The 26,089-nt window shown below is 44.4% G+C and overlaps 1 protein-coding gene across 2 annotated transcripts in view; it reads right to left on the reverse strand.

The window, feature by feature from the left end:
* Positions 1-26,089, reverse strand: part of LOC126187902 (uncharacterized) — a 1,224,785-nt gene that overhangs the window by 1,013,927 nt on the left and 184,769 nt on the right. The window contains exon 2 of one of the 2 annotated variants that reach the window (XM_049929255.1): positions 3,744-3,878. The exons of the other annotated variant lie outside the window; for it this stretch is intronic. The gene's annotated coding sequence lies outside the window, so the exon portion shown is untranslated. The remainder of the gene's footprint in view (positions 1-3,743; positions 3,879-26,089) is intronic. 2 annotated transcript variants of the gene reach the window in all.

Consider the following 26,089-nt stretch of genomic DNA (forward strand, 5'->3'; position numbering starts at 1 on the left):
TGTGACGGAGTGGTACGAGGAACACAGCAGCGAGTTCCATTTGATGTGCTGGGCCCCAACTCAACGAATCTGAATCCCATCGAACACATCTGGGATATGATTGAGCACGATGTCAGAGCTCATCATCGTCCCCTTCCTGGAATTTACGGGAACTAGGAAACTTGTTTGTGCAGATGTGATGCCAACTCCCTCCACCGACCTACCAATGCCTCGTTGCGTCCATGACACTACGCGCCGTTGCCGTTGTCCGTGCTGAAGGTGGACATACCAGCTATTAGATTGCTGATCATAATGTTCTGGCTGATCAGTGTATACCCTACCAGACACGGTAACAACGCTAAAAAAAGAACAACACTAAGGCACTGTTTTGATCGTTCTACTTGTCGCAGATAACAGCAACTCTAAATCATTACATACTTGTCAATGGTGGGTATGCATACGATCTTGCACTGAAATCTAATCATGTCTACTGGAGTTCTCACTTTTTTTTTTGTCAGGCAGTATATTTGCGAGTAATTTTAGCTAGCGATATGAAATGAAAACACGTGACATTAAAGTTAAGGAAGGCAAGTGGAAGGTTTCTAGGCGTCTGGAGTCAAAAATGGTTCAAATGGCTCTGAGCACTATGGGACCTAACATCTATGGTCATCAGTCCCCTAGAACTTAGAACTACTTAAACCTAACTAACCTAAGGACATCACACACACCCATGCCCGAGGCAGGATTCGAACCTGCGACCGTAGCAGCCGCGCGGCTCCGGACTGAGCGCCTAGAACCGCTAGACCACCGCGGCCGGCCGTCTGGAGTCGGTAGAAGTTGGCACGACAAAAGATACTGAACGAATTAGGAGACGCGCTGCTCCTGTCGAAACTGGTCGGTACAGCCCATACGAAAACTTGACAAAAATGCTCACGGCATTTAAATGGGAAATGCCAACGGCCTTGCCTCAGTGCACTCAGCCCTTGTGAGGCAAACTGAGGAGCTGCTTGACTGAGAAGTAGCGGCTCCAGTCTCTGAAACTGACACACGGCTGGGGGAGAGGTGGCTGACCACGCCGGCCGGAGTGGCCAAGCGGTTAACGGCGCTACAGTCTGGAACCGCGCGACCGCTACGGTCGCAGGTTCGAATCCTGCCTCGGGCATGGATGTGTGTGATGTCCTTAGGTTAGTTAGGTTTAATTAGTTCTAAGTTCTAGGGGACTGATGACCTTAGAAGTTAAGTCCCATAGTGCTGAGAGCCATTTGAACCATTTGCTGACCACATATCCGCATCCAGTGACGCCTGTGGGCTGAGGATGACACGGCGGCCGGTCGGTACCGTTGGGCCTTCATGGCCTGTTCGGGAGGAGTTTAGTTTTTTATTTAAATTGGAAACTCTGAAAGAACAGCAACAAAGTTCTCGCCAAACTGTGTTGGATAAATTTAGATAAAGTGTGTTTGAGGAAGAGTTTCCACTGCCGCTATCATACATCCCGTGAAGGGATTATGAGAGTACGATAAGAGAAACTCGCACATATACCCACGTATTCGCTCAGCAGGCGAATGGAATAGCACAGAAAATTGCTACTGCTGGTACGAAGTACCCTCAGCCATGCACCGTACAATACATTGGAAATATATATAAGTGTATGTATATTTTGACGTCATATTTGCGGAATTACAGGGAGGCAACGTCCTGTACCATACGGAACTTCGAAAACGTTGACGTTCCGTCTCACGAAACTTTTTCAAGTGATACCTTGTAATCTTCCGCCGTAATGTTAATCGAAGAGTCGATCTGCAGGAGCTGTAAAGGAAGAACGGGGCCTATAGCGATCAGTAAGGTGAAACTGCAGTTGAGTCGTGTTGCTTGCACAAGCCGCGATAACGCACGATAGAGCTGCGAGGCATCACGCGGTGGCTGGACGAGGAAATGCGTGGACACTGCGTTACAGAGAACCTTGTTTGAACTGTGGCGAATGTACACGGCGTGTACGGGACACACCAAGTAACCAATATGGCAGTTATAACGTCATATCTTTGACCGGATTTTCAACCGTAAACGAAGCAGGCAATTCTGATTACGAGTTTTCTTCTGAGAAAAAAAAATAAATTCGAGTTATCACTAGAATTAACAGTCAACGCTTCCTAAAAGAAACATTTATGTGGAAGAAAACGAATCGAATACCGTAAATACAAGCTCTACAGCTCCAATAGGCCCGAAAGATACTACGAATCAACAAATTTTTTGTCATGCCGTGGATGTGTGTATTAGGTAATAAAATTTAATGATATAGCTCGAGTGAAGGTTACGATACTTAAGGTTTCGATCTGTATGAATATTTCAGCTTGTTACAAATGAATTACATTCCCTAGTGTCGTATTCCGCAAAAGGCTTGAGGTACACTATCAAATTCAGTCCATGATTCAGCTACAAAAATCACAAAAGCAATTAAATGACACAATTCAAAGCCATTATTCGGGAACGCTATTATACAACCAATTTTTTTTCATATATATTATTCAATAGAAATTACCAATTGCACTTCAGAAGTTCCACATGGCACTACATACTGAAAATGAAGGCAATCCGTGGAACTAAATACAAAAGATCCCAGACACTACACAACAAAAAAAAAAATGCTTACTCAAATATAAAAAATGAGCACTCTTTACAGCCTCCCAGTGTAGTAGCAGTAGTAGTAGTAGTACTAGTAGTAGCGGTAGTAGTGGTATATGTCCCGCTTTCTTTCTTTCTAAATTCAAGTGAGCACTTCACTTCTAAATCTTGTTACACAATTCCATCTGATCCTGCATAACTTGCACACCAATCCTACATTATAAGTGACCTACTTACACTTCTTAACCAAGCAAATCTAAAGTCCCACAACATCATGTCTTCTCCATAGCAAACTGGAATGTGTCGATTTCGATACACCTAATACTCCCCCCCCTCCCCTTTCTCGGTCAATTTCAAATATACGACTCTACAAAAAGAAAACTAATCAATGACAGTCCTTCTGTCTGCTCCAGTTTTATGCGTGGTGTGCCACATTCAACGCTTCAAACAGCAAAAGAAATACTTTTCACAGCGAATCTTAATTTCTCAAAGCAAGACTCGCGAGAAACAAATCGCCACGCTCGGTTTCTGCTACTACGTCGCATAAACTGGCCCCGAATGCTTTCTTCCTGAAACCTTAGGGAACTTTACATAACAAACATACTTGATGCATTTAAAATGATCTACGATAACATTATATTTCCTCAAGAAATTTCAGTACCCGTCATCGCACCTCTATTTGAGAACACTGAATTACGCTTCCGAAATTTCACTATCATTGTTACCTTCAATTTCAGCATTTGGACGGGTAACCAACTCCATATTTAGCAGTAAAATGGTCTGATGAATCTAAAGAGCTATCTCTGAAGCAGAAAAAATAGTATTTTCTTCTTCGAACCGTGCAGCGATTGTTTTAAAAATGTTTCGGAGTAACGAAAATATGACAAACAAAGTTCTAGAGAAATTTAAGTCCAATATCTCTTGTAATAAAATTTATCCATGGGTAAATAACACTACTAATAGTAAAAAAGCACACCAAGAAGTATCATCAAAAATATCCATTACGATTACGTCACTAGACAAAGCTAACAGCAGTACAGCAAATTCCTCTTCACCTCCGGCTTGCAAACTGTGAGGTTCTGTCTCACAAAGGTTGTACTCTTCGGCTATAATGTTAGTAGAAAACTCTAGTGTGATGTACTGACCTGTTACGGCTGATGCGTGGACTGCAACTCAGGAGCGCCGCTAGTACAAGTCGCGATAACGTAAGCTGCTGTTGCCAAGCAACGCACTGCGAACAGTCGAAAATCAGCCTCGCGCCGTGACAGCTCGTGACTCACCTGCAACACAAGGAAACGAAAGTCAACCTCAGAGAGAGAGAGAGAGAGAGAGAGAGAGAGAGAGAGAGAGAGAGAGAGAGATACATAGTAACTTCAGCCTGACTTCAAGCTTTGTTCTCCAAGTTAGTTTAATGTAGCAGGAACATCCATAGTAATGAGTTACATCACCTGAACAATTTACTGACTTTAATGATGACTTCCTCAGTGAATTTTACCGATAATTATATTTATAGGAAGCTGAGTATTCCAGACAATTCTGCAACGTTAATTAGCGTTTCTAGCCACCTGAGCCATACGGTACCACGCAAACAAATATTACGAAACTACTTACCAGTACGATAAACTACGAGGAACAAGAAGTGAGTCAACGCCTCTTAGTAGCGGGCAAGCAACGCAGAGCGCTCGTATTTAGTCGTAATTTGCTGACAGAACAGAGGCGTGGCAGCCAAAGAGGCATGTGATTTAAATAATGCACTACTGGCCACTAAAATTGCTACACCACGAAGATGACGCGCTACGGACGCGAAATTTAACCAACAGGAAGAAGATGCTGTGATATGCAAATGCTTAGCTTTTCAGAGCATTCACGCAAGGTTGGCGCCGGTGGCGACAACTACAACGTGCTGACATGAGGGAAGTTTCCAACCGACTTCTCATACGCAAACAGCAGTTGACCGGCGTTGCCTGGTGAAACGTTGTTGCGATGCCTTGTGGAAGGAGGAGAAATGCATACCATAACATTTCCGACTTTGATAAAGGTCGGATTGTAGCCTATCGTGATTGCGGTTTATCGTATCGCGACATTGCTGCTCGCGTTGGTCGAGATCCAATGACTGTTAGCAGAATATGGAATCGGTGGGTTCAGGAGGGTAATACGGAACACCGTGCTAGATCCCAACGGCCTCGTATCACTAGCAGTCAAAATGACAGGCATCTTATCCGCATGGCTCTAACGGATCGTGCAGCCACGTCTCGATCCCTGAGTCAACAGATGGGGACGTTGGCAAGACAACAACTATCTGAAACAGTTGGACGACGTTTGCAGCAGCATGGACTATCAGCTCGGAGACCATGGCTGCGGTTACCGTTGACGCTGCATCACAGACAGGAGCGCCTGCGATGGTGTACTCAACGACCAACGTGGGTGCACGAATGGCAAAACGTCATTTTTTCGAATGAGTCCAGGTTCTGTTTACAGCATCATGATGGTCGCATCCGTGTTTGGCGACATCGCGGTGAACGCACATGGGAAGCGTGTATTCGTCATCGCCATACTGGAGTATCACCCGGTGTGGTGGTATGGGGTGCCATTGGTTACACGTCTCGGTCACCTCTTGGTTGCACTGACGGCACTTTGAACAGTGGACGTTACATATCAGATGTGTTACGACCCGTGGCTCTACCCTTCATTCGATCCCTGCGAAACCCTACATTTTAGCAGGATAATGCACGACCGCATGTTGCAGGTCTTGTACGGGCCTTTCTCGATACAGAAAATGTTCGACTGCTGCCCTGGCCAGCACATTCTCCAGATCTGTCACCAATTGAAAACGTTTGGTTAATGGTGGTCGAGCAAGTGGCTCGTCGCAATACGCCAGTCACTACTCTTCATGCATGGGCAGCTGTATCTGTACACGCCATCCAAACTCTGTTTGACTCAATGGCCAGGCGTATCAGGGCCGTTATTACGGCCAAAGGTGGTTGTTCAAAAATGGCTCTGAGCACTATGGGACTTAACATCTATGGTCATCAGTCCCCTAGAACTTAGAACTACTTAAACCTAACTAACTTAAGGACATCACACAACACCCAGTCCCTCACACAACACCCAGTCCCAAAGGTGGTTGTTGTGGGTACTGATTTCTCCGGGTCTATGCACCCAAATAGCGTGAAAATGTAATCACATGTCAGTTCTAGTATAATATATTTGTCCAATGAATACCCGTTTATCATCTGTATTTAATCTTGGTGTAGCAATTTTAATGGCCAGTAGAGTATATCCATGGTCGGTTTACGGTTGTTCTGCGCCCGTAGCACTGATAAACTGCGCCACCGCTATTCCACTTCTCATATTTTTTAAATGTTTTATTTTACTTCTGTTAGACATTTTCAGATGATTTCCAATAAAATTTTATTCCGATAAATGAAGCACTAAGTGATTATGTTTTGTGAATCAATATTTGTGCAACATAATTAACATAACCGAACACACTAAAATTACCCATATGAGTCGAATTTACTAAATCCATTCACATTGCAAGGGAATGTCACTGTTTACACATAATAACTCCCCGTCATAACAGTTTTGGACCTCCACCTTAGGATGTGTACACACTGAAGCTGACCAAATTGCCAAGCTCTTCTTACTCTCGTTTTCACTACGCAGGAATACCAAAGCCACCACAGATCCAGATTTTTACCATCGCTCGAATTACCGACAAGTAAAATCGATATTTGCCCGCCGATGCAGCTGCTAACTTGCTTAAACTACTTAGAAATTGATAATGAATAGTTACAGCGCACGTTGAAAAGTAATGTGCCCCGTATTACACATATGTCTACGGGGATTTGATTAAATGGTGACATACTGCAGGAAACAAATGCCTGAGAGAATAGGGAGCGAAAAATGTCATATAGACCCGTGGCCGCAAATGCAAGGTGTCAGTGCTACAGAGTATTCATTAACTCATCATGCCTGTACAGTACGATGAAGTGCACGACATGCTATGGTAAGACCACTCTTGGACAAAGTGTTCGAAGTGGCCCCACGTACCTCTAAGCATTGTGCGAACATGACACAGCAATGATTGACGAATACTATTAAATATACCATCCTTTAACTGAACGGCACCACAAGCAGCATGAACACGTTGTTCCAGTGTCTTCATGTCCGGGACTATCTCTGTATATGTGACGGCTTTCAGGTGACCCCACATGTGGGGCTATAATGAATCAAGGACCAGCAACAAGACCTTCTCGTCTGATGCATTGGCTAGGGTAGGTCTCAAGATGCTTCCTGACGGAAATGCAGTTCAGTGAGCTGGAGTACCATTACCTTTCGTACCGCCAAAGGCACGTCTTCCAGCAGGGGAGGCAGGCTCACTTTCAGGAAATGCAGATAAGCCTCGCCTGTGAGGCACTGTGGCAGGATAACTAGTTCCACAAGATAGCCTCCGATAATCCCCCTCCACGCACCAAGGGTCAACTGGTGCTCCTGGTTTGCTGCCACCACACCATTAGGTTCAAATGGCTCTGTAGGACTTAACATCTGAGGTCATCAGTCCCCTAGAACTTAGGACTACTTAAACCTAACTAACCTAAGGACATCACACACACCCATGCCCGAGGCAGGATTCGAAGCTGCGACGGTAGTGGTCGCGCGGTTCCGGACTGAAGCGCCTAGAACCACTCGGCCACCGCGGCCGGCACGCCATTAGGTATCTCCGTAGTCCACGAGTGGTTGTTGTGAAGGTAGCCTCATCTGTGAATACGACGGATGTTAGAAATCGCATCAAAGTGGTGGCCTGTACGATGAACCGTCGCATCGGAGGCAAGTCTCTAGTTAATAAGGCTTCAGCACGTTGTAAGTGATATGAATAGTAACAGCTATCGTAGAGAACGTTCCACTCGGTTGTCTGGTTTGCCCTATCTGGTAGGCCACCTGCCTGGTGTTGATAAGCGGGATCATATTCTGCAGTTTTCAACATTTCCAAAACGTCAGCATCTGCTACTCCAAGGCCCATGTACGAGGGCAGTTCAATAAGTAATGCAATACATTTTTTTGCTCGGCCGATTTTGGTTGAAGAAACCGGAAATTTCTTGTGGAATATTTTCAAACATTCCCGCTTCGTCTCGTATAGCTTCATTGACTTCCGACAGGTGGCAGCGCTGTACGGAGCTGTTAAAATGGCGTCTGTAACGGATGTGCGTTGCAAACAACGGGTAGTGATCGAGTGTCTTTTGGCGGAAAACCAGGGCATCTCAGATATTCATAGCCGGTTGCAGAATGTCTACGGTGATCTGGCAGTGGACAAAAGCACGGTGAGTCGTTGGGCAAAGCGTGTGTCATCATCGCCGCAAGGTCAAGCAAGACTGTCTGATCTCCCGCGTGCGGGCCGGCCGTGCACAGCTGTGACTCCTGCAATGGCGGAGCGTGCGAACACACTCGTTCGAGATGATCGACGGATCACCATCAAACAACTCAGTGCTCAACTTGACATCTCTGTTGGTAGTGCTGTCACAATTGTTCACCAGTTGGGATATTCAAAGGTTTGTTCCCGCTGGGTCCCTCGTTGTCTAACCGAACACCACAAAGAGCAAAGGAGAACCATCTGTGCGGAACTCCTTGCTCGTCATGTGGCTGAGGGTGACAATTTCTTGTCAAAGATTGTTACAGGCGATGAAACATGGGTTCATCACTTCGAACCTGAAACAAAACGGCAATCAATCGAGTGGCGCCACACCCACTCCCCTACCAAGAAAAAGTGTAAAGCCATACCCTCAGCCGGTAAAGTCATGGTTACAGTCTTCTGGGACGCTGAAGGGGTTATTCTGTTCGATGTCCTTCCCCATGGTCAAACGATCAACTCTGAAGTGTATTGTGCTACTCTTCAGAAATTGAAGAAACGACTTCAGCTTGTTCGTAGGCACAAAAATCTAAACGAACTTCTCCTTCTTCATGACAACGCAAGACCTCACACAAGTCTTCGCACCCGAGAGGCGCTCACAAAACTTCAGTGGACTGTTCTTCCTCATGCACCCTACAGCCCCGATCTCGCACCGTCGGATTTCCATATGTTTGGCCCAATGAAGGACGCAATCCGTGGGAGGCACTACGCGGATGATGAAGAAGTTATTGATGCAGTACGACGTTGGCTCCGACATCGACCAGTGGAATGGTACCGTGCAGGCATACAGGCCCTCATTTCAAGGTGGCGTAAGGCCGTAGCATTGAATGGAGATTACGTCGTGGGCGAGGCTGCTGTGTAGCTAAAAGATTGGGGAATAACCTGGTGTATTTCAATGCTGAATAAAACAACCCCTGTTTCAGAAAAAAAATGTGTTGCATTACTTATTGAACTGCCCTCGTACATAGCAGATGCACATGCTTTTCACTCCCATAAATGAGACTCTCTCTCGCAAATGAGAAAACACTGTTGCCAACACTTCGTGATGTGGCTGTTGTTGGTGGGAATGCTTTCGCCAGAACAGTTGTGCTGCCGTCCGCACTCAGCCTGCTCGTGTATAAAGACCGTGTCGGACTGAACCTGGCTGCTACAATGGGCCATCGTTTCCTAAGGCTTCAGTGCATGACACGTGCCCACACCAGAGTGACTCGTGAAGAGCAAACAAGCAGAAGCCGCCCAGTACCAATGAGTGAGCGTGCCGCCGTCGTGGGCGAGGCTGCTGCACACTTGAGTATGGAACGAAAACACTAGTACAGACAGACCATTTCCACATGCCTGCTATGTTCTCATGTATCATATCGGTCATAAAACGCTACACTGTCAAAGATACTTTGTCTTCACTTTCAAGTGGGTGTACCGCCATCGGAACGCATTTCTTGCAATAAGTCCGTATGATCTTTTCCGTTCCTTATCATCCCAGGTTTCCTGCAGTTTTCCCCCATTTAGTAAAATCACGTAGTATTATTTACCTCTGTATGGAAGAAAGTTTTGTGACACACTCCGCAGTTTTTGAGCAAAATAGTTAAACGCAGTCACACACCTTTTGGAAAAGGCGTACCTACGTTGCACTAACAGGCGGAAGCTGGTAACCTAACACTGCGACATTCAGTCGGAGAGAATGTGCTAAATGGTGTACGTGCATGGCTATAAGATACGACTTTGTTTAACAACATGTCTGACATATTCCGTCATTTATGTCTCGGAGCTTGGCGAAGACACAAAAGCCATTTTCCCAAAGTTGTATTATTTAAGGGGACCGTAACTTGTTGTTACAGGTTTGATTCAGCTTATAATATTTTAGGTATTGCTTGCTATTACTAAGGAGCTGTTATATGGGTTTCTTGGTTCTCCGTCTGGCCTCATTGATAAGCAGCGGAATCTTGAACTCAGGGCAGCCATTATTTCGAGGTGTTATGGCATATCTAGTAAGTCGCTTGGACGAGGGCTGTATTTACAAATAAGTTTAACATTCCTCAGAGGAGATGCGACGGTGTTGTTGATGGTGTGGTCTTCTGTCCGAAGACTGGTTTGATGCAGCTTCTCATGCAATTCTGTTCTGTCCCATTCAACACCGAATAACTACTGCGTCCTACTCTTATTTGACATTGCTCACCGTTTTCACGTCTTGCTCTCCCTCTATGTCCCCGCCCCCCTCCATCACACACACACACACACACACACACACACACACACACACACACACACACACTCCCCTCTACTGCTAAACTGATAATTCCTTGATGTCTCAGAATGTGTGCTTTCTACCGATCGGTTCTTTTGGTCAAGTCGTGCCACAAATTTTTCTTTCCAGTTATATTCAGCACCTCCTAAATAATTACGTGAAGTAATCTTCAGCATTCTTCTGTAGCATCACCTTTCAAAAGCTTATAGTCTATTCTTGTCGGAACTACTTCTCGTTCGCGTTTCACTTCAGTACATCGCTACATTCTATACAAAAACCATTAGAAAAAGTTCCTAACACACAAATTTATATTAGATGTTGACAAATTTTTTCTTCTTGTCTTGCCATTGACATTCTAAATTTTATATCATTTATACTTCGGCCATTATAAGTTATTTTACTGTCCAAACAGCAAAACTCATCTACTATTTTTAGTGTCTCTTTTGCTAATCTGATTTCCTCAACATCGCCCTTGCTTTTCTTTTGTCAATGGTTATCTTACTGTGTATCCTCCTTTCAAGACACTGTCTATTCGTTTCAACTGCTCTTCCAAGTCCTCTCCTGTCTCTGACTTAATTACAATGTCATCGGCAGAGCTCAATTTTTTTTATTTCTTCTCGATGAATTTTAATTCGTACTAAAAATTTTTCTTTGGTTTACTTTTCTGTTTGCTCAATGTATAGAGTGAATAACATCTGGGACAGGCTACAACCCTCTCTCACTCCCTTCCCAACCACTGCTCCCCTCTCATGCTGTTCGACTCTTAAAACTGGCGTCTCGTTACCGTACAAGTTATGAACAATTCTCGCTCTCCGTACTTCAGTCCTGCTACCTTCACAATATTAAAGAGAATATTCAACTCAATATTGTCAAAAGCTTCCTCTAAGACCCCAAATGCTATAAATACAGGTTTACATTTTCTTAACCTATTTTCTAAGAGAAATTGTAAGGTCAGTATTGCCTCGCATATTCGTACATGTCGTCGGAACCCAAAATGATCTCCTCCGAGGACGGCTTCCAACAGATTTTCCATTCTTCTGCAAATAATTCGTGTCAGTATTTTACAACCATGACTTACTAAACTGATGATAATTTCACACCTGTCAGCACCTGCTTTATTTGAATTGAAGTTATTAAACTCTTCCCTAAGTCCAAGTGTATTTCATCTGCCTCGTGCATCTTGTACACAAGGTCCGCCTCATACATCTTGCACACAAGGTGAAATACGTTATGGCTGGCTATCCTAATGATATCAGAAGCTCTGATTGAATGTCTTCTACTGAAGGGGCCTTCTTTCGATTTAGATCTTTCTGAGCTCTGTCAAATTCTTCTCGCAGTATCACATCTCCCACTTCATCTTCATCTGTTTCGTCTTCCCTTTTCGTAACATTGTCGTTAACATAATACCTTGCATAGCCCATCTTCATACTCCTGCAATAGTGCTTTCAACATAACTTTCCTCGTGTAGCCCCTCTGTGTACTCCCTCCACCATCCAGTTTTCCCATCTTTGCTCAGTACTGATATTCTATCTGAGCTCTTGGTATTCATACAGATGCTCCCCGTTTCTCCAAAGGTCTCATTTTCCTGTTGCCGGTATCTGTGTTTCCCCTAGTTGTACGCGCTTCTATGGACCTACATTTGTCCTGTAAGTTTTCCTGCTTAGCCATTTTGCAGTTTCTGTCCATGTCATCTTTTAGACGTTTGTGTTCCCTTTCAATTGCTTTATTTGTCTCATTTTTATATTTTAACTTTGCGTCCATTAGTCGATAACTCAGTATCTGTTGCATTATCCAAGGATTTCTACTAGCCTTATCTCTTTACCTATTTGATCATCTGCTGCTTCCACTATTTCATTTCTCAAAGCTTTCCTTCCTTTTTTACTTTATACCAGCCCCTGTCTGAGTCAATCGGTGCCAAATGCTCGCTATAAACCTCTTAACAACCTCTGTTTTTTCAACCTAGCCAGATACCACCTCCTTAATTTCCTACTTTTTTCAGTTTCTGCAGTTTTGATCTATTGTTCATAACCGATAAAATATGGCCTTAGTCCACGGCCTTAGTCCACTTCTGCTCCTGAAAATGTCATACAGTTTAAAATCTGTTTCCGAAATCTCTACCTTACCATCACACAATCAGTCTGAAGCCTTCCAGTGTCTCCACGTCTTTTTCACATAAACAACCTTCTTTATTGATGCTTTAACCAAATATTAGTGATGATGAAATTATGCTCTTTGAAAAATTTTAGGAGTCAGCTTGCTCTTTCACTCATTTCCCACAGTCCATAATCTCCTACTATTTTGTCTTCTCTTCCTTTCCCATCTACCGAATTCCAGTCCCCCATCACAATTAAATTTTCCTCTCTTTCTTAACAACATGATTTTTTTATCTCATTTACTCCAATCCATTCATCATCTCAGGTGCTCATTGGCATATAAATTTGTACTACTGGGATGGGCGTTGGTTTCATGTTTATCTTATCAGCCTTCATTACGCTATTCATAGTAGCTCAGCCGCATTCCTATTTTCTTATTCGTAATTGTACCTAGTTCTGCGTTATCCCTATTAGATCTTACATTTATAACCCTTTACTCACCTGGAAAGATGTCCTGTTCCACCCGGAACCGAACTTCAGTATTTTCCTTTATATACGTTTTTTACTAATCTGTTTCTCCGGTGGAAGATGTCTTTTTATTTTATTTCATGCATAACATGTAGTAAATAAATTATTGTATACCATTCGGCGTTATGTATTCTTCAGTGCCCCATAGTAATAGTTGCAAAAAGTCCAGTGTAACCAAAAACACAAGCTACTGTTTTCTTGGAAGTACTTCGCCAGCGAATCAGTTTTATTGGTTTCGGTTCACCTTGCAACCCAAAGAGTTGATCGCTGTTTCTGACTTGTACAAATACACTCATATTCAGAAAAAAAACAGAACACCTTAAACGACCAGAGATAGGATTTTCATATTCACAGGATATATATACATTAGTATGTTCTGCAGAAATAATTAGCATTTCAGTCACCTCAGGTCAGCGTGTGTTCAAAAATGGCTCTGAGCACTATGGGACTTAACTTCTGAGGTCATCAGTCCCCTAGAACGTAGAACTACTTAAACCTAACTGACCCAAGGACATCACACACATCCATGCCCGAGGCAGGATTCGAACCTGCGACCGTAGCGGTCGCGCGGTTCCAGACTGTAGCGCCTAGAACCGCTCGGCCACCCCGGCCGGCTTCAGCGTGTGTCCTGTTGCCTAGTAGGCACAGGGTCCGCCATGGTCCGTGATAACTTGTTCCACGGCATCGACGCATATAAGGCGCGAATGGCGTCCTGTGGTATAGCTAACCCCTGGTTCCAAAGCTCATCTGTTGTGTTGGGCATTGGGTCGCAGCACTGCACCCGTCGTTTTACCATATCTCAAGCATTTTGGATTGGCGAAAAGTCTGGTAATCTGGCGGGTGGAACATGTCTTCGTGCACTGTCTTGTTGAAAAATGGCATGTGGAGTGTTGTACAGAAGGGGTATGGCTACGGGTCGTAATATGTCTTTCACGTAGGTCACACTGGTCACAGTGCCCTGGACATGCACTAACTGTGACTTGTGGCAGTACCCAACAGCACCACACACTATAAGGCCTTGAGTTTGCGCTGTATGTTGTGTGCGAATGCAGTCACTGAACTCCCACTGTCTGCGGCAAGCCAAATTGCGGCCATAATTTTCAAACAAACAGAACATGGATTCGTCCTAAAGCATTACCTGCTGCCATTCATGTCCTCAGTGACGTCGTTCCATACACCGCTGCTGCCTAGCATTGGTGCGACCTGACCAATTTCGTCGTGCTCTACGGCCTTCCATGAATCATTCTGTACACAGTCGTTGCACTATCGGAACACTTCGCCCTACACGAGCAGCAACATCCCGGACGAATGTATCGCATTCTCTCAAGCCAATAATGCGCCCTCTTTCAAACTCACTGATTTGACGGTATGGTTCACGCATACGTCTGCGAGACATCCTGCACGTCTGCTCAAGTCACACTGATCCACTACCTTCGATTTATAGCGACAGCGAGAACCGTAACCTTATTTTACCGGTAGGTGGTGTAGCGCCACGACATCAGTGTTGGCCTCCAACCCGCGGGCCGACATGGTTCAAATGCTAATTATTTCTGCAGAACATACTAATGTACATGTTCTGTGAATATGAACGTACTATCTCTAGTCGTTCTAGGTTTTCTGTTTTTTTTCTGAACATGGGTATACAATACAAGACAAAGAAAGTGAAGCACCCAGAACAAATGGTCGGTTTCCACGTAACTTCATACACATACTCACCATCGATATGTTTGTGAAAGTTTGGAGTTGAAATTCTCTGTGACAGGTAGAACAGTCACCAGAGTGCGTAACCGTCGTTGGTGTTCATTATTGTTGCGAGGCCTGCGAAGGTATGTAAGGGACGTGATAAGCTTCAGACGTTGAGTGATTACTGTGAATGACACAAGAGATGCCATGCACTCTTGTGGGGCAGCGTTGTCAGCACTTCGCAGAGTTTTGGTTGTCCGTTTCGCCGGCTAGACGAGTTGTGCAGTACACAGTGGGACATTAGGATGTGACAGTGGTCTGATGTTCGACTGCACAGAAACGCGAAGGTAGGCACGCTGGTCGTCAATTTTCCGTTTGATCAGATCTGACCACCGTAAGTGAGGATCGCCATATTGTGCACCGAGTATCAGTTAACCCCTTCACTTCTGCAGCTGCCATCCGAGAACAAGTAATGCAGTCCATGCCGCAATCTGTGTCATCTCACACCATTGGTCGGAATTACCGACCCATGCGCAGACTGCTGTTAACATCACAACGCAAATGGCTGCGTTTGGAGAGGTTTCGTGACCAGGAAGCACGACTTTCTTGTGAATGGCGTCGCATTCTGTTCAGCGCTAGTTCAGTATCTAAACTGACCATTATCGGCAAGTACAGGGCGCCATGGGGAGGAGCTTTTCAGTTTTGTGGAGAGACACAGGTGTTTTACTCCCTGCGACATGGTCTTATGGCTTCAGGTCAAGGCTGGTAGTGACTGGCGGAAACGTGGCGGCACAACCATACGTCACGGACATCTTGCATTCTCACGTCTTACCTGTCAGGCGACAGTGGTGCGGTGCAGTTTTTGAAGACTCGTCCAAACTTGGTATATGTCGCTATAAACTGTCTGCGTCATACTGAAGTATTCCCAGCTGATCTGTCCCCGACAGACCACGTTTAGTAACAGATCGGAGGTCAACTCCTTCTGAGTGCCAATATCCAAGGTATCAAGGGCGTCTTACAACTGTTGCAGGCTAGCTTACCTCAGTAGAGGCTACAACGGTTTTATGACACTTTATCCAACACAGTCAGTGCACGCATCCAGGTCACGGCGGGTGTAACATCTTACTGAAAAATGGGACCATAGAGCCGAGTATTTTGTAAATTCAACTCGGTTTTGTAATCACTGAAATAACATTACACACCGTCTCAAATCTTTAAGCTTCATTTCGTTTCCTCCTTCCCTTCTATCGAGCGAGGTGGCGCAGTGGTTACACAGGGGACTCGCATTCGGGAGGACGACTGTTCGAACCCGCGTCCGGCCATCCTGATTTAGCTTTTCCGTGATTTCCCTAAATCGCTTCAGGCTTATGCCTGGATGGTTCCTGCGAAAGGGCACGGCCGACATCCTTTTCAATGCTTCCCTAATCCGATGGGACCGAGAATCTTGCTGTTTAGTCCCCCCTTCTCCTCCCCCCCCCCCCCCCCAACCAACCTTCCCTTCTGGCTATTTCACTCGTATTGCAAGGTAGTGTACTCGCCAATTTCGCTTCCTCTTGTGAGGTTGAATACGGATTTTGCACTTCCTCGGCCGAATTTTAATCCTTTCCTTTACAGCAGATGACATGAGCCTATTTTTAAGCGACAGTTGCCCGCATCTCGTGGTCGTGCGGTAGCGTTCTCGCTTCCCACGCCCGGGTTCCCGGGTTCGATTCCCGGCGGGGTCAGGGATTTTCTCTGCCTCGTGATGGCTGGGTGTTGTGTGCTGTCCTTAGGTTAGTTAGGTTTAACTAGTTCTAAGTTCTAGGGGACTGATGACCGTAGCAGTTAAGTCCCATAGTGCTCAGAGCCATTTAAGCGACAGTCAATTTGTGTGGAATCAATTTTGAACGTATCATGTTCATAGCTAATTGTAAGTGTCGATACGAAGTCAATAAGTCTAAGAATGGTTCTTTCACATTTCAGGCCAGTGAGTGATCCTGAAAATCCATGTGCGTACAGAATGGATGTTTTTTTGGGACAACAATCGATTTTGGTCGACCTTCACGGAATTCGTCGCTTACGGAAGCACCACCGCAACGTAATTCTGTACGTATAAAGCAAAACAGTCTTTTCTGAAGCTGGTTGCTTACCAATAGTTGAAAGAAGCGATTCGATGCATTGTTGCTGACAGAGGCCTTCACAAAAATCGTGAATAGTAACGAAAACCTTTACGTGATACACTATCCAGTCACATTAATGTGGCAACCTACCAAAAGACTGAATAACCACCTTTAGCAGTGCAAACTGCTGCGAAATATGTAGGAAGAGTCACAGAGGTTATCGAAGGTTTCGACTGGGATATAGAGCTACGCCGAATCCAGTGTCGAGACCGATCGAGGTGGTCACATTGATTCTTGACTGGGTTTAAATACGGGGAGTTTCGTGGCCAAAGGAATACAGTGAACTCATCTTTGTGCTCTTCAATCACGGACGTACTCTGCGAGCTACGTGACACATTGCATTGTCCTGCTGGTAGATGCCCTCAAGCTGAGGGAAGACTAACTGCCTGTAATGGTGGACATCGTTACCAAGGCAGATGCATACTTGTGTTGATCCATTGTGACTTCCAGAATGACAAAATCGCCCAGGGAATGCCACGAAAACATTCCCCAGAAAATAGCGCTCCCTCCTCCGGCTTATAACCTTCCGGAAACTGTTGCAAGGTGTCTGCTTTCAGATGGAGCATAAAACGAAATTCCTCTGAAAAGGGCCACCTGTCGCCATTCGGTCAATGTCCAGTTGCGGTACTGGCGTGCACATTCCAGTCTTCATCGCCGATGAACCGCAGTGAGCATGGGTGCATGAACCAGGTGCCAGCTGCTAAGTCCCGTGAGCAGCAACGTTCGTTCAACAGTCGTTGAGGAGACATTGTTGGTAGCCCCTTGGTTCATCTCGGCAGTCGGTGGCTCAACAGCTGCACGTATGTTCGCCCGTACAAGTCTCCTCAGCTTTTGTTCAGTGCTGTTATCTGTGGCCCGTGGTGCACCACTGTTGTCCTGGCGCTGGTATTTGATAGCGCCATTCTGCCATGGACGTTATACTTCAACCACAGTGGCACTCGAACAATTTACAAACTTAGCCATTTCGGAAACGCTTTCTGCCTCGGCCCGAAAGCCAATCATCATGCCGTTTAGGACGTCACATAGATCTTCCCATTTCCGCATTACGACAACGACTGTACTGTTTTCCGCGTTCCTGCCGAGACGATTTATATACCCTCCAATGCTGAGTGTTTATTGCTCGGTGTTGAACACAAAGGAGGTTACATTAATGTGGCTGACCGTCTATTTCCATTTTTTACAACAATTTTTTTTAAAAAAAGAGACGCTCGCCGCGCGGGGTAGCCGTGCGGTCTTGGGCGCCTTGCCACGGTTCACGCGACTCCCCCCGTCGAATGTTCGAGTCCTCCCTGGGGCATGGGTATGTGTGTGTGTGTGTGTGTTGTCGTTAGTGTAACTTAGTTTAAGTTATGTTAAGTAGTGTGTAAGCCTAGAGACCCATGAGCTTAGCAGTTTGGTCCCATAGGAACTTACCACAAATTTCCAAAAATTTAAACGCTCGCTGTAAACAGACTACTCAGCCAGTTTCTGAGCTGCCGTTCATCTAAGAGCAATAAATTAAAAAAGCAAGAAAAAGTGTTCAAATGTGTGTGAAATCTTAAGGGACTTAACTGCTAAGGCCATCAGTCCCTAAGCTTACACACTACTTAACCTAAATTATCCTAAGGACAAACACACACACCCATGCCTGAGGGAGGACTCGAACCTCCGACGGGACCCAGTCGCACAGTCCAACAAATGAAAATTTTTGAAACAATAGTAATGTCACATGCTAACAAACCATATAATTGTGATTTTTAAAAACATGGGAGACTGTCCTCGTAGTGGCGTGTTTCTTCATTCCACTGGAACAAGCGGCGTATTAAGCGGCTACGGGAGATTGTATAAAACATCTGGCCGTATTCCTGGAAAAATCTAATCCTTGCTACTTCTTCAGCTGTTTTATGCAGTCAGCAGGTGTGGCGTATCATTAGTAATCGTGGGTGATCCATGGTGTCGTATAAATAAGTAACGGTGGATCATGAATTACCTTAATTTATTAAAAATAATCCGTTCCTGTGTAACAGATCTCAGAGTAGGTTCCCGAGTCAGCTTTCCAGCCAGTCATGCATATGTGATGATGTGTCTGGTTACGGCAGCAACCAAAATTTCGCAGTGCTCCCCAGCACATTCAGAAAAGAGCGCACCGACAGGAAGAGTGGTAAATTCGAATCGTTTGAAACAACCGCTAGCATGCAGATTCGCACCAGCGATTTAACATCATCTCTGATAATGATTATAATTATTATAAGAGATTTAAATTAATCATGCAAAAATTACATAAATTTGCATCTAAATAGTGATAGATGCTGAGCTCGTGTTCATGCCGTCTCTTGCTTGACTGCTTGTCTTGAACGAACTGTCGCCCCGTTTCTTATTCGATTTACTGGCGTCACTAAGTTGCTGGCTTGCCAGCCCGAGAGTGGCAGCAGCAGCGCGTATCGATAAGAGCACTGTTGTCTTGTCATTGAAGCGAGTGCTAGTATTTCCGGCTCGTCGTGTGTCGGGGGTTCAGTCGAGACGCAGCGCCAGTGAGGTCCGGACAGCCTGCTCGCCGACCGCTGGCAACACACATGCGCTGTCCGACGGAACGAGACTTGAGCGGGAACGACCGTTGGTTGGTCGTTCGGTCGTCTCATCGGACGACGTGTATTTGGTCTTTTGACCGTCCCTGGGCCTCGGCAGTTGGTCGCCTTGCCGGACGTGGGTCGGTTCCTTCCCTGTGCAGAGATGAAGGGTGCCCAATGGGCAACCTCTGCGTGGTTTCTTATCTTCATGCGCTACAGCTACGGCTCTTTCCTCAATTGGAAGAAGCTGAGCCACAGACCTTTATTTGGCAGCAAGGTGGTGCGCCGCCTTAAGGCATAGCTCAATACGCGGTTGGTTAAACGACTTTGTACCCGTGAACTCGTTTGGTCGCAAGGGGGCAGATGGCAGAGGTTGTTTTGCATGACCTCCCACGTTCACACACGGTGTGACGCCATGCTATTTTGACTTCTCATATCTATGTGGCCATGAATGGAAGTGAAACATGAACGATAAATAGTTTAGATAAGAAGAGAATAGAAGCTTTCGAAATGTGGTGCTACGGAAGAATGCTGAAGATTAGATGGATAGATCACATAACTAATGAGGAGGTATTGAATAGAACTTGGGAGAAGAGAAATTTGTGGCACAACTTGACTAGAAGAAGGAATCGGTTGGTAGGGCATGTTCTGAGGCATCAAGGGATCACCAATTTAGTATTGGAGTACAGCGTGAAGGGTCAAAATCGTAGGGGGAGACCAAGAGATGAATACACTAAGCAGATTCAGAAGGATGTAGGTTGCAGTAGGTACTGGGAGATGAAGCAGCTTGCACAGGATAGAGTAGCATGGAGAGCTGCATCAAATCAGTCTCTGGACAAGACCACAACAACAACAAATGTATGTGCCTCCGCTACCAGCTGATCTACCAGACTTTATAACAGCATTGTTGCAACAATTACTCCAGATATACTGATCAACGTTTGGGAAGAACTCTCCTCTCTACTCGATGTGTGACGAATAGTGTTCACATTCAACACTTGTAAGAAGAAATTTCATTTCATGCACTATTTATAATTGTAAGATGAATATAATGAACGCCACAAAGCCGTAAAAACTGTATATTCATTTTGAAACACGCTGCATATAATGTTGGATATGTATTCTTAAAAGGCACAATACACTTCAACCTACCAGACTCCTACCACCTCAACGGTGCTCGGTAGAAGGTTCAAAATAACCCATAGCTGCAGTGCCCTAGGGAGTCTAGTTATTATTGCAAGGTCCTTGTGTGCACAAGACAAATTAAGCGACGCACTGCTCCACATATTTAGGAAGCGTTAAGTGGCACAGCTAGATTAATGCTCTGGCTGCCACATATGTAAAAATACGAGTCATCACCCTCCCTTTGGCCAGTGAGGCAGAACTGAACTACTCAGAAGCAAAAAATTAAAAGCACTATTGCTGTCTACTAATTTCAAGAAAAGTTGCCAGATCCGACCACTGGACTGGAATGCGTTCACCGCTAACAATTCAAGGCACCACATTCAAATGGTTACTGACAACGTCCATCTATAATAACCACAATACCAAAATGGGAATACTGTAGCAAAGTCCATATGCAGAAACACACTCAGAAACAACACGCGCGGAAATTTGCAGCGAAACAAATTAAATTTGTATCAATTAACGTCCAGCTAACTAATTTTTCCAAACTCGGCTCTGAGACCTCTTTTTACTGCCCAAGTCCATACTCAGTATTCCACAACATTCGCACTGGAAAACAGTGAAATATGCCAGCAAGATACCAGTTTTTTTTGGGTTTTCCTTGAAGGAAAAGTAACATCATCGATCACAAAGGAACACAAACTCCAGAATTCCGAAGTGGTAACCACTTTAAAACACCAACTCGTCTCCAGAGGGCTCACGGCTTACCACCTCAAGCCCACAAGGGTTGCGGGCTGACTCCGATTCGGCGGGCTCCAAAAGGCTCCAAATAATTATTTAACGTAGAGACCTTTCAGCCAGTCAGAGTCAAGAGTGGCACGTAGGCGGTCTCAGTAGCCATTTCCTGTTTCTGCTTGGAACACTTCTGTAAACTGTTTATCGGAAAGTTGATATTTCGAAAAAAGTGGTTCAAATGGCTCTGAGCACTATGGGACTCAACATCTTAGGTCATAAGTCCCCTAGAACTTAGAACTACTTAAACCTAACTAACCTAAGGACATCACACACACCCATGCCCGAGGCAGGATTCGAACCTGCGACCGTAGCAGTCCCGTGGTTCCGGACTGCAGCGCCAGAACCGCCAGACCACCGCGGCCGGCTGATATTTCGATCCTTAGAATATTTTGTCACCTCTACATCCAACAGAAAACTGCATGCAACTCCGACGTTAAAAGTTTTAGTACTATTCAATTTTGTCCCATGGTACTTCTTAGCTCCCCCGTTGAATCATTGAGGAAGCAATAACTTTATGACTTTGTTGTTGTGGTCTCCAATCCAGAGACTGGTTTGATGCAGCTCAGCATGCTACTCTATCCTGTGCAAGCTTCTTCATCTCCCAGTACCTACTGCAGCCCACATCCTTCTGAATCTGCTTAGTGTATTCATCTCTTGGTCTCCCTCTACGATCTTTACCCTTCACGCTGTACTCCAATACTAAATTGGCGATCCTTTGATGCCTCAGAATATGTCCTACCAACGGATCCCTTCTTCTAGTCAAGTTGAACCACAAACTCCTCTTCTCCCCAATCCTATTCAGTACCTCCTCATTAGTTATGTGATCTACCCATCTAATCTTCAGCATTCTTCTGTAGCACCACATTTCGAAAGCTTCTATTCTCTTCTTGTCCAAACTAGTTATCGTCCATGTTTCACTTCCATACATGGCTACACTCCATACATATACTTTCAGAAACGACTTCCTGATACTTAAATCTATACTCGATGTTAACAAATTTCTCTTCTTAAGAAACACTTTCCTTGCCATTGCCAGTCTACATTTTATATCCTGTCTACTTCGACCATCATCAGTTATTTTGCTCCCCAAATAGCAAAACTCCTTTACTACCTTAAGTGTCTCATTTCCTAATCTAATTCCCTCAGCATCACCAGATTTAATTCGACTACATTCCATTATCCTCGTTTTTCTTTTGTTGATATCCATCTTATATCCTCCTGTCCATTCCGTTGAACTGCTCTTCCAGGTCCTTTGCTGTCTCTGACAGAATTACAATGTCATCGGTGTGGCGTCGATAGCTACGATGCCACGACGTAGGTGCAAGTTCTTGGGTTGGCACTACGCACCGACACCAAAGACAGCGCCCTGTAGCCGGCGCTGTGCAGCTCTACGAGCGCCGCTCCGTATTCACCCCATTTGATGCCGAGCAGACGACCAAGCAACATCGGTTCTATTTCATAGTGGGTAGCCACTACTTGCAACTTTGTGACTTGATGTACAGCTTCTCACCTACGTGCTCATCTCAGCCAAAGTTAAGTGAAACCACTTTTAATTGCATACCGAAGCATTTCACGTTTTCCTGCTCCTACTCACTTCCTACATTCGGCCTACCCTTCAGTTTACAGGAGCAGACGCACACGTGCCGCCCACCAGGTGGGATGCAAAAATAGGCAAACCTCAAAGTTTTTATTTCCTCACCATGGATTTTAATTCCTACTCCAAATTTTTATTTGTTTTCCTTTACTGTTTGCTCATCATACAGATTGAATAACATCGGGGATAGGCTACAACACTGTCGCACCCTCTTCCCAACCACTGTTTCCCTTTCATTCCCCTCGACTCTTATAACTACAGTCTGTTTTCTGTGCAAACTGTAAATAGCCTTTCGCTCCCTGTATTTGACCCCTGCCACATTCAGAATTTGAAAGAGAGTATTCCAGTCAATATTGTGAAAAGCTTTCTCTAAGTCTACAAATGTTAGAAACGGAGGTTTACATTTTCTTAACCTACCTTAACCACCCGCTTTCTTTGGGATTGTAATTATTACATTTCTCTTGAAATCTGAGGGTATTTCGCCTGCCTTATACACCTTGCTCACCAGATGGTAGTGTTTCGTCATGGCTGGCTCTCCCAACGCCATCAGTAGTGCTAATGGAATGTTGTGTACTCCCGGGGTCTTGTTTCGACTCAGGTCTTTCAGTGCTCTGTCAGATTCTCCACACAGTATCATATCTCCCATTTCATCTTCATCTACGCCCTCTTTCATTTCCATAATACTACCCTCAAGTACATCGCCCTTGTATAGACTATATACTTCCACCTTTCTGTTTTCCCTTCTTTGCTTGGAACTGGTTTTCCATCTCGGCTCTTGGTATTCGTAAAGGTGTTTCTCTTTTCTCCAAAGGTCTCTTTAATTTTTTTGTAGGCAGTATCTATCTTACCCCTGGTGATATATGCCTCTACATCCTTACATTTGTCCTCTATAGTCATCCGTGCTTAGCGAATTTGCACTTCCTGTCGATCTCATTTTTGAGACAACACATCGATAATAATCAAAATAATATAACTTAAAGAATTATCATACGCTCGTGGAAAAGAATTGGTAGTGTCATAAGCCAGAAGAAAGTGGTCTAAAGTGAACAGCGCAACATACCTGTGGGACTTGCGGCTCCAATGCTTGTACAAAATACGCCGTATAAAACAACCGTGGAGGTAAAATTTCTGTCCAGGCAATTACATAATCGACAAAAAATTGCTGGACAACCTTACAAGATACGGAAACATGAAAATCTAACCTACGGCTCTGGCACAAACAATTAAAAGTGGTACCAGCACACTGGGTGCCGCTTCGAAGGATTTCAGTGGCATTCTAAACCACTGGCCTTGGTAAAATACCCACGTGACAGTTACGAACAAGCAACTACCTAGGATCTACCTACATTATCTGCAGAAAATTTTCGCAATCCTAGGCACCTGAAAGCACCATACGCCGACAAAATCCAACGTATTTATCTCGTATACGTTCTTTACTGTTGTCTTTTATGATAACAATAAAATAATAATAATACTATTAAAACCGCATTGCCCCACCTCCCCCCCTTAAGTGGAATCCTTGTCTCTTGGCACTGCTTTCTCCTGAACTCTATTGGAACCAAGCGTAGATATTAGTATAGGCTTCTAGCACCTTGTAACAGGGTACACAAGTCGCTCGCTTGACTTGTTACTTATCACTTCCCCATTACATATGTGACAATGTAAAATTCGTTTACGTTGTGCTATCTTTCTCACTGGTTCTCCTAAATATTGGGAGGAAAACCTTTCAACATAAATGTATTCTTGAACAATAAGATTTAATTTTAATATTTACGATTAACGGTTTCATTTCCATCTTTGGTTAAAAATGAATTCGGTTGACGAAACTTAGGCTATTGTCGCTTAAGCTGCACCGTCTTCTGTTACTTAAACCTGTCCTCTTACTTTTTCATGTTTAAAGTCTACCTCAATTAGTACACATTCTTATTATCTTGGGATTCTATTGCAGATTCGAAGAGGACAATGGGGAAGGTTGATCAAAGTGCGTGGAATCCCTCTAAAAAGATTGAGGCTATTGATGCAGTTCAACAGCTAACAGTTTAATGTTCCAGAAAACACCACTTACGAGGCTATCTGACATGAAATTCTGTACACGAGAGGAAGCAGGACAAAATAAGATAGTCAGGTCTACAGTTCTGACCGAGCGAGGTGGCGCAGTGGTTAGCACACTGGACTCACATTCGGGAGGACGACGGTTCAATCCCGTCTCCGACCATCCTGATTTAGGTTTTCCGTGATTTCCCTAAATCGCTTCAGGCAAATGCCGGGATGCTTCCTTTGAAAGGGCACGGCAGATTTCCTTCTCCATCCTTCCCTGACCCGAGCTTGCGCTCCGTCTCTAATGACCTCGTTGTCGACGGGACGTTAAACACTAATATCCTCCTCCTCCTCTACAGTTCTGAGTAAAGATCTTAAAGAAGAGCTGGTAGTATTGTCTTGCTGAGAAATATTCTTTCTTTCGGCTTACTCGTTATCACCTGTGAAAAATTGTCGTACAATCAACAGAAAAAAAACACTGAACATCCTTCCAAAGATAAAATTTCCGATGAAAACAGAGTTAGTCTTGTTCTTAAAGTCACAAAGCCAAACTGTCAGACCTACAGGATCATCCTCCAGCAGGGTTCTTGGGTTTACAAATTCTATAGCTGTAAGTAGGCCGTTTATGTTTTCTTATTGGCAACATTACGTAGTGCTCTGTATGAAAATCACTGGCTGTGCTGTGTGCAGTCTGTGGTTAGTTTGCATTGTTGTCTGCCATTGTAGTGTTGGGCAGCTGGATGTGAACAGCGCGTAGCGTTGCGCAGTTGGAGGTGAGCCGCCAGCAGTGGTGGATGTGGGGAGAGAGATGGCGGAGTTTTGAAATTTGTAAGATTGGATGTCATGAACTGCTATTATGACTATTAAGGTAAATACATTGTTTGTTCTTTATTAAAATCTTTCATTTGCTAACTATGCCTAACAGTAGTTAGTGCCTTCCGTAGTTGAATCTTTTATTTTATTTAGCTGGCAGTAGTGGCGCTCGCTGTATTGCAGTAGTTCGAGTAATGAAGATTTTTGTGAGGTAAGTGATTTGTGAAAGGTATAGGTTAATGTTAGTCAGGGCCATTCTTTTGTAGGGACTTTTGAAAGTCAGATTGCGTTGCGCTAAAAATATTGTGTGTCAGTTTAAGCACAGTCATGTATTAATTTTTCTAAGGGGACATTTCATAGCCTTCTGGTAGATGTTACATTATACCTGAAATGAAACTAGATAATGTTTTCTCCAATATATTATGTTGTTCTAATTTTATTTGGTACTATTTTGCACATTTTTACAAGA

This window comes from Schistocerca cancellata, chromosome 5 (assembly GCF_023864275.1).
Source record: "Schistocerca cancellata isolate TAMUIC-IGC-003103 chromosome 5, iqSchCanc2.1, whole genome shotgun sequence".
Taxonomy (NCBI): domain Eukaryota; kingdom Metazoa; phylum Arthropoda; class Insecta; order Orthoptera; family Acrididae; genus Schistocerca; species Schistocerca cancellata.